The sequence below is a fragment of the Lepisma saccharinum genome (assembly GCF_977018435.1).
Source record: "Lepisma saccharinum chromosome 12 unlocalized genomic scaffold, izLepSacc3.1 SUPER_12_unloc_1, whole genome shotgun sequence".
Lineage (NCBI taxonomy): Eukaryota > Metazoa > Arthropoda > Insecta > Zygentoma > Lepismatidae > Lepisma > Lepisma saccharinum.
The window spans coordinates 4147961-4157071 of NW_028142891.1; positions in this window are offsets into that span (position 1 = coordinate 4147961).

Here is a 9111-nt window from a genome sequence, read left to right on the forward strand (position 1 = left end):
ATTTTCTAAAAACTTCCTAGAATTTAAAGTTCATTTCAGCCTGGTCCTCTGGGAAATGTAAAAACATTCCACTGTAGTTAAATGAAAATATAGACTGTACTTATATTTTAAAGTAAAGTATCAAAACCAGTTTCCAACCACTTAACAAATAATTTCTAAATCCTCCTCCTCTTCTTCTTCTTCTTCTCCTTCTTCTCCAACTTTTTCTGGCAAGTATTAGGTATGCCTCAATTTACTCAGTCCCATCAATAACACTTGTGACTCGCTGCCAAATTTTCTTCGCTATGCAACTATATATAGGATTGATTGCCCACAAATCCCCTCTTTGGTGTTCGAGCCCTCTGGGGGGCACGTGGATGAAATGACCATTGACCGATAATATGTGTCTTACGTTTGCCTTCCAGTCAACATCCTTTTTGGCTACATCAGGGAATTTATCTAACAAGCATTTGTATAGTGTGGATAAGGTCATTTCTTTATTATACAAACAATAGATTATCTTCTCTTTATATGTGAGCTTCAGAGTATCTGCAGGGTTTGGTTCCACAGTAGCACTGTGAGATCTGAAGCTTAGTTCCTTGTTTGTCTGCTCAAAAGTTCGTGGCACTGAAGACTCTACATCATCATCCCTGAAACTCTGATCCTGGTTTTCTACTACTGGTAACCCAACATATGAACGTTTTCCTAGAAATGACCCCTTTCCATATCCAATTTTGCTGCTTTACTGTTTGCAACAACTTTCTGCAGGTGTGTGATCTGCTCCAATGCCGCCTGACCAACTAGGATACACATGAACCCTCCAACTTTCCAACACAGGCAACTGATTTGAAGTTGTTCGAGGTGCAAAGAAATATTGAGACTGATTTACTCTTTGTGGTGTGTACAGGAGCACTGCCACAGAAGAGCCAACAGGTGTACCCGCCAAAAACTCCATAGGATTTGCGACAATGTTAAACTGTGGAGCACAGGTTGGAGCATTGATCCCATATCGAACAGCTGATGTACTAATCGAACTTTCAATATCACAAGCTTTCGGTTTCACTGCGTACCTTTCTTTAGTAACCACGGCAAATTTTCCTTGTATGAACTGTAGAGTTCCACTGGACTTGGATGTACCAGGCGCACCAGATGAACAAGTTGCAGAGGGTACGACAGAAGCTGAACTTCTCTGAACACTTGTACCATTACACAAGCTTTCCCCACTTGCTTGCTGGCCGGGCCGCAGTACCTGAACTGACGGACTGGGTACAATTGCAGATGAGCTCTACACCCTTGCTGTCTGGTTTCGAAGAGATGATTTTTAAGTCTCTGTCGTTGTTGCCTAACTGAAAATGAATAGTCTTGCTCGATGTAAATATTTGAGCCTTTAAATTTGCTGCTACTTCCAAGAATTTTCTTTCTCCGTATCTTGGAGGAATTTTCACACAATGGGACGAGGTCTTCCGGTACGATGAGCCCTCTGGATTTCGTCCTTTGGTAGGGAAAGATGGAGTCTTTCTTCGACTAATTGTCGCACTGCGCTAGCTGATTCATCCCAGGTCTCGTTCATCCAGGGGAACGAAGCAGCCGATGCATCCGCCAAGTCTGCTGATGCCAGCTAGCGACCTGCAGAACGTGTTTTGTTCTTGCCTTTTTGACACTTGGCAGGAAGAGTGGGATTCGGAAATGGGGAATAAGCTTCACGCTATTGAGATAAACAATCTATGCTGCTTCGAACTTATGGAAAATGGACTGATATCAGGTTTAGCAATGTTTTCAGGGTGCAGAAAAAAAGATGTTTTTTCATGAACTTCCGAGCCCTAGTTATAATGTAATCAAAGGGTTCCAGGTTCAACCATTAAGTTGTACATTCTACAGTGGTTCAGATCCTACTTTAAAGCTGTCCAATTAGCCTTATGAACATAAAGTGAACCTAAACTCTAAAACAAACTGATCGTAGAAATAGTTCACGTTGACAGATTTAAGAAAATAAACACTCCTTTTACTTGAACTAAATCACACCAACATGAAGCATATTAGCTATCAGATAGTACATTATTATAGCAAAACTAGAACTCTTGGTAATAACAAAATGTTCTTCTCTTTTTCTCTGTGTGTGTGAGAGAGAGAGATGGGGAGGGAGAGTGAGACAGAGCACACATTTACCAAATTATACCAAACATGGAGTGCTGGGCAGGTTTTCTACTCTTTCTACTTCAGTAACTGTTGCTGTTCACTGAAATATAATAGGCGGTGAATTCAATAACAAATTGTGTGTACAATGTGAAGAAAATAGTGCTGCCTTATATAGGGTGGCCACACTATGTTCCATAAACGTTAAAGTATAATCCCAGGTTTTCAAGGCAGTTTTCCTAAAAATAAGGTCAAAAATTGTATCAACAGTAAATTGCTGTAAATTAAGAGCCCGTATCAGCGTCGCTCGAAAAAAGCAGCGGACAGATGTAATTTATTCTTCGTAGTCTTACCAATATTGATTCCATTTCCCCCTTCGAAGGCAAATCCATTGAAATGGGAGACCTTTGCTGGAGGGAGGGGTTGGGCGAAGCAGACCACAAGGTTCCCTGTCCGCTACTCCCCCCTGCTCAAGAGTCTGACCATAACAGGTTTCCTGTTACAAGACAAAACTTTTTCCGAGTGTCTGAAAGAAGAAAAACCATAGACGAGAAAAACACACATTGACGAACATCGCAATACAACTGAGAGCCAAGGACTATTTAGGGGAGGCGGGATGTCCAGGGAGTCCAAATCTTCTAAGAGAGACTTACGAAGTACTAAAATTAAATAATGTAAATATGCTTGTTTTGTTTTGTTTAGCATCTGTCGTATAATCGAGAGACGTTTATTTCCGTCAAACATATTCTAAGGGAAGGATTACATTGGGGTCAAACAACTTTGGATGACTGTATCAAAGAAGATTTATTCACACCACTACTTAAGTAATATGATTAAATATTAAATTAAGAGCTTTCAATTTCGTCAAATGGATCTAACATCCTCATTCAAACAATATTCAATTCCTTATCTGTTTCACAAACACCTTGCCAGGGCAGTTGTTTTTATACAAATTGAAGCGATCTGAACTATTCATGAGCTAGATAATGAATATGTGCGGCTATATTCCTATTCATATACCGTCTTTTTCCCATTCATGTAATAACAATATTAATTAATATTTTAATTATTAATTTAATATTACAGTTATTTTAATTTCTTTTTATTATTAGAAGAAGGTACCAACATCATAGGCGTGCGCAGACCCTCTGATAAGGGGGGGGGGAAATCCCCCCCCCGCCCGTGCGCACGCCTCTGACCAACATATATGGAATAGTTTATAACATCGAGTAGCAGGATATCTCTCCTGTATGGTGCCGCGGTGGCTCAGTCGGTAACGCGTCTGACTACCATGTTCAAGGTCCCGGGTTCGATCCCCGGCCGGTTCAAATCCGGGAACTTTTCTAACGATGGAAGCGGCCCCGGCGCCCACCCAGCGTCGAATAACATGGGTACCTGGGGGAAACCCTGGGGGGTAAAGGCGGTCAGGGACGTGATGCTGATCACATCACCCCCACTCACGACCGGGATCAAGAAAGTGGTGCTATGCACAGGGGAGCACTTTACCTTTGTATGGTGCTGTAAACTAGGGAAATAATGACGATGTTTTGTAGTAGTGCATAGCTATTCACCCTGTTGCGACACATGTGCAGAACAGGCGGAAGACATTCTTTTGTGTTTTCTGCAGTTTGTGGATTATCCTAGGTGAGATGATTTTGATGTTCTTTCTTTTCTTAACGTAATAAAAACGTGTCTTGCAACCTAAGGCGTCGTGCTTTGTGCTCCGCCTGAGGATGAATTGTATGATGAAACTGATGAACGGACATTCACAAAGAGCATCCATGCTGGGATTCGAACTCCCGGATGTGCTAACCACTTCATCACGGAGGCCAGTGCTAATGCACATGAATATCAATCCAAGTTAGCCATTTGGAATCATTGGGAAAGTCGTGTAGTTAGTAAAATGTGTACTTTTAGCATTTTTGATACAATTAAAACTATTTACAGCCAATGCATATTACTCATATTGAACCGGAACGAATTTGTGAATTTACTACAGGACTTTTCAAACATCCGCAAATAAGGCTAATACAGTTTCTTGTTCATATCTATCATAGTTATCCTGAAATACACGTATGTCAGTTTTCACGCAGCTTACTAGTTTCCAGATAAGCTTGATTCTGTTAACTGTACACTCCTCTTATTCATAGTTGCGAACTATCTCTCCGGATCCGAGCATGCATGTGAAAAAGAACTGAATCACTCCGCTCCGGAGGGCTCCTTTAGTACCACCGCGACCTAGCTCCGAAACCCTGCCTGCTGGCAATCGTATAATTGTCAGCGATGTTCTCTCCATCCTTTCATCCCCGGGTTCGAATCCTCGTTGAAAATTCTACGTAAGTTATGGTTGTAGCGAAATCCGGATTGTCTCCGAAATGGGGAGATTACCTCCGAAATCCGGATTCTCTCATTTTTCCATCGGATTCCCGAATAGTAAAAAAAAAAATCTGTATTTGGCCATCCCTACTTCACACGCCTTGCGCGAACACTGACCTGCTGATGTGTAAGTGGAATTATTGGTGTGATAATTCCTAGTAATTCAGACTTCATAACATTCTGGTAGAAAAATGTGCAGAACAAATTCTCGAGTTAGTAACCTCAAAGTTGTCTTTTCGACAGCATTTGCTCTTTTTTTTTTAACTTCGGACGGAAATGCATGGTAAAAAAATCAGAATTTTCAGTTTTCATGAGATAATTTGGAAATGTGTTTACAGGACAATACATCATCATCACTGGCACTGAGATATGGATCTCATACAAATATAATTTAAATACACGAATACAAGAACAGTGCGGGGGTGGGGGCAGAGACAAGTAAGTCTCTAGAAGGCCCTCAGTGATTGACATAGTATAGGGTTCGTATATGCGTATTTAAAAACTAAACTTAATTACTCAGGGGTTCAGAAACGAATACAAGATATACAGGTAAAGGCAGTGGCGGCGAGGGGGACAGTCGACCCCCGATTTTCGCCACTTTTGTCCCCGCACTATGCTAAACCGTACAGTATCTACAATGGGAAATATACTGCCCCCCCCTCGGTTTTGGAACCCAATCGCCGCCACTGGGTAAAGGTAAAGTTAAAGTTCCCTGTGCCTATAGCACCGTGCCATGACGTCCGCTTGGAACACACCAATGTGTTTATATATGAGTTGCTGAGGGACTTTTGAATCGGTGTCTTCTTTGAATCACCCTCTAGGCTCTTAGATGTGACTTTGTCAACATGAGATCAAGAACTTCACACACACACATGCATTATAATATACATACAGACACACACACATATTATATATAGAGCGTAGAGGGTATGTTTGTGTGTGGTAGGTTGGTAGAGGGGAGCCTTTGGTAACATTTTGCGGGGGTGGGGGGCAAGATTTGTAGATCCGAGTTTCCATTGCTAAAACTGGCGGATGCTGAACTTTCTCCATGACGTCACAGTTTTACAACCACCTCGGTTTGACAAAAAGGGGTGTTAGGCACAGACTTTCCGAAGCATGCGGCAAGCACATGTCAAGTCAACGGACCCCTGGGCAGAAGACGTCAAAGCAGGCTTTCCTTTTCTGTTTCATCGTGGCGTGAGTGCGTATACGTTGTACACCAGAAGGATATTTCAAAAATGGGCAGAAGTAAATGTGAATATAGGAAAGGGAAGAAGAAGAATGGTTTGAATCTTTCAACCAAACGCAGAGCCAATAAAGGAAGAAACCTTAAAAAATGGAAAGAAGCACGAAGGTAAGTTGCATTAAATTTATTTGTTAAAAATATTGTGTTCGTGAGTTACTTTCAATCGAAGTTTGGCCTTCCCAATGGCGTAGTGACAACGTCATCATCTTGCAATCAAGGTTTTCTCGGGTGAAGGCATATAGCGGTTCTAATCCCGCACTTTAAACTATAGGTCCAGTTCCGATTAGCCTATCTGTGCAAAAAAATGCGCTTTATAAACAAAACTCAATAGGAATCAAGAAGTACGTCATATGAGAAAATTATGTGTTCAGCTTCTCGGTAATTTACATAAAAAACAATTATTTTACTTATCATGACATATTCTGCTTGATTAAAAAATGTTTGAAGAAAAATAAACTTGCGTACAAGGAATCAATCCAAAGAAGCATCTGCAACGGTCGTTGCATAAATCATCGTGGTACTTTTCCTGTGTTAGTTTCCTTTCTTTATGGCTGTGCACAAAGTAAGTTGCAGAAACTTGTGGTCTTTTATTTCACAATTTATCTCTCCTTCCACGGTATAATTTTAATGCTCACATTCATTCAGATACCAACGTACACGTTCATCAGGAACATTAAATGTTCTGTAAATTACTTACATTATATGGACGTATAAATTGATAATATTCTGAATATCTCTAAAAAAAACATTGAAAAGGTTTGTCAAAGGAGTGTTTAAATTTTGTTTCTCTACGTAGAATTTAATTAATATAAAAGGCATGATTTTATATACATATCAGGAAGGATGAAATTTGTCGGGAACGTTCTTTTGTTGTAATGCATAGAATTGTTTGGTCGCACACTCATCCTTCTCCCTGACAGGAAAGCTGGTAATAATTTGAGGTCTTGAAAATGAACCCGAACATACTTAGATACTTGCAATAGTTGTTTTGTACTATTATTATTTTAATGTTTGATGATTTCCTTATACGTATTTCTAGAATTCTCAAACTTCGGGAGACGATATTGTCGGAAAGTGGTTCCTGTTCTACAGAAAGCAACTTGAAAGATGCGGACATTGAAAGTTCCGTGTAAGTATTCTTTTTTTTATTATATTTACTTTACCAAATGATCTCAGGCTATTATCTGAACCCCGGGGACCCCTCACATCAGTTCACTCTGTGTGTAATATACGCATAAAGACGACCAGTTCCTTAGGTTAGTTGCATTTCCTCCATTTTGTTTGATTCTGCATTACGAAATATAACCTTCTCTATGGATATTCAATTTAGTTGCCTTTCGTACTTCGATAAATCTCAGGAACTAGGAGAACGCCGTCCTCTTTCGTATCCTCTCATTTCCATTATATTTCCGTATATCAATCAACATGCTGGGGACCAAATATTGAGGTCTTTTTAAGGACGTTATTGTCCGTTTCAAAAAAACATACGCGTAGATGTACTTAATTTTATATTATATTTAAACTTTTAAAATAAACATTTTTAACCCAACTTTCCCTTTCCTCTTCAACCCAAAATTCACGTAGAGGAAGGGGGAGAGAGAGAAATAGAGATAGATATAGAGATAGATATTGATATAGATATAGATATTGATAGATAGATAGATAGAAAGAGACCGATAGAAATTGCTAGAACGGGGTTCCGTTCACACGAAAATTGTTCTAGGATACGGAATCCTAGGTTCGAATACCGCGTTAGGATCCATGAACACTGAGCCATGCTCACTATCATAGCGCTGTTGTACAAGGAATTATTTGCGTTGAGACTAACAGATAGAACTTACTCTTATTATGATAACCACGTATAATTTGCTTTTCGCAAGTTGATAAATAAATTAGCGGCAACTGGAGCTCTGTTGCACATAAACTGGGTTCTCCTTGGAGACTCGTATCATTAAAACGAGACATCAAACAGGAAAATATTACTGACATGTATACAATGTAAAAGTTGAATTATGTACAACCTGAGAAAATACGAGGCAAGTGGGGCAGGAAAGGTCGAGGGAGTTGCATAGGTAAGTAGTGGTAGAAGCCCGGTTCAAAGTCCGAAAGTGGGGCTCGCCTTAATGGTTTGCTCTTGTAAGGCATAAGCCCCATTTTCTCGCAGTGTTGCCAACACCTTACTCGAAAAAATCACCAAGGTTTTTTTTGGTCTAACCTAGCCTAAAACAAGGAGCTGGCAACCTTGCTTGAGGCTTGCCTTACAGTGCATAAAGCAATTTTTGCCAACCTACTGGTATTTTTGCCATAGCCTTTTACAAAAAAGAGAGAGGAGAGAGAGAGAGGGGGAAGAGTTAAACAACCGACAGCGCTGCCAACACCTACCTACAGCTTTTTTTTTCTTGGTCTAACCTAACCTAAAGCAAGGAGCTGGCAACCTTGCTTGAGGCTTGCCTTACAGTGCATAAAGCAATTTTTGCCAACCTACTGGTACTTTTGCCATAGCCTTTTACAAAAAAGAGAGAGAGGAGAGAGAGAGGGGGAATTAAACAACCGACAGTGCTGCCAACACCTACCTACAGCTTTTTTTTTCTTCCTACTTAGCAAAAGCTACTATTTTTTTTTGAGGCTTAGCCAATTTATATACTGGCGTAACATACACACACTGGGCAAGGAGAGCCGGCAACAAACACGCACTGCCGTAAAAGAGAGAGAGATGGGTGGATGGCAACACAGTATGTGTGTGCGTGTGTGTGTATAATATGTAGCATTATTAACTAGAGTGTGTTGGCAACCCACTTACAACTAAAAAAAAAAAAAAAATAGAGATGCCAACGTTGCTGTAAGATGAAGAGAGAGAGAGATTTATAGCTGGCAACAGTGGTGTACGATGTTCTCCCTCTTCTGTGCAATATGACATTATGATGTTACTGTAGTTTTTGACGAGGATTACGAGTTAACTAAAAAACCTGCAACTAGAGAGAGTTGCCAGCACACACACGCTGTTGTAAGAGAGATGGATGACTGGGGGGCAGCATTTCTGGCGATTCACAGTGGCGGATGTACTTCCTGTTTTTTTCAAAAGCTAACAATAATGATGGAATTTCATGCTGACGCATTTATTTCGTTCAAAAATTCGCGTTCAGCACAGATGATGCTATGTAATTTTCACATCAGCTCAGCCAACTGTTGAGAAATAATGACGTCAGGTAACAGCATTGGTGGGGGTGACGTGATGAATTTACGAAAGTAGGAAAATGATATTGCTAAAAATTGAAGTATAGAACTATTTTCTAGAGCGGATTTCTACTAGTCCACGTTGTTAACCTACATATTACTCCTCGACTAATAAAACTAGAAACTCGAGGGCATCAGGTCCT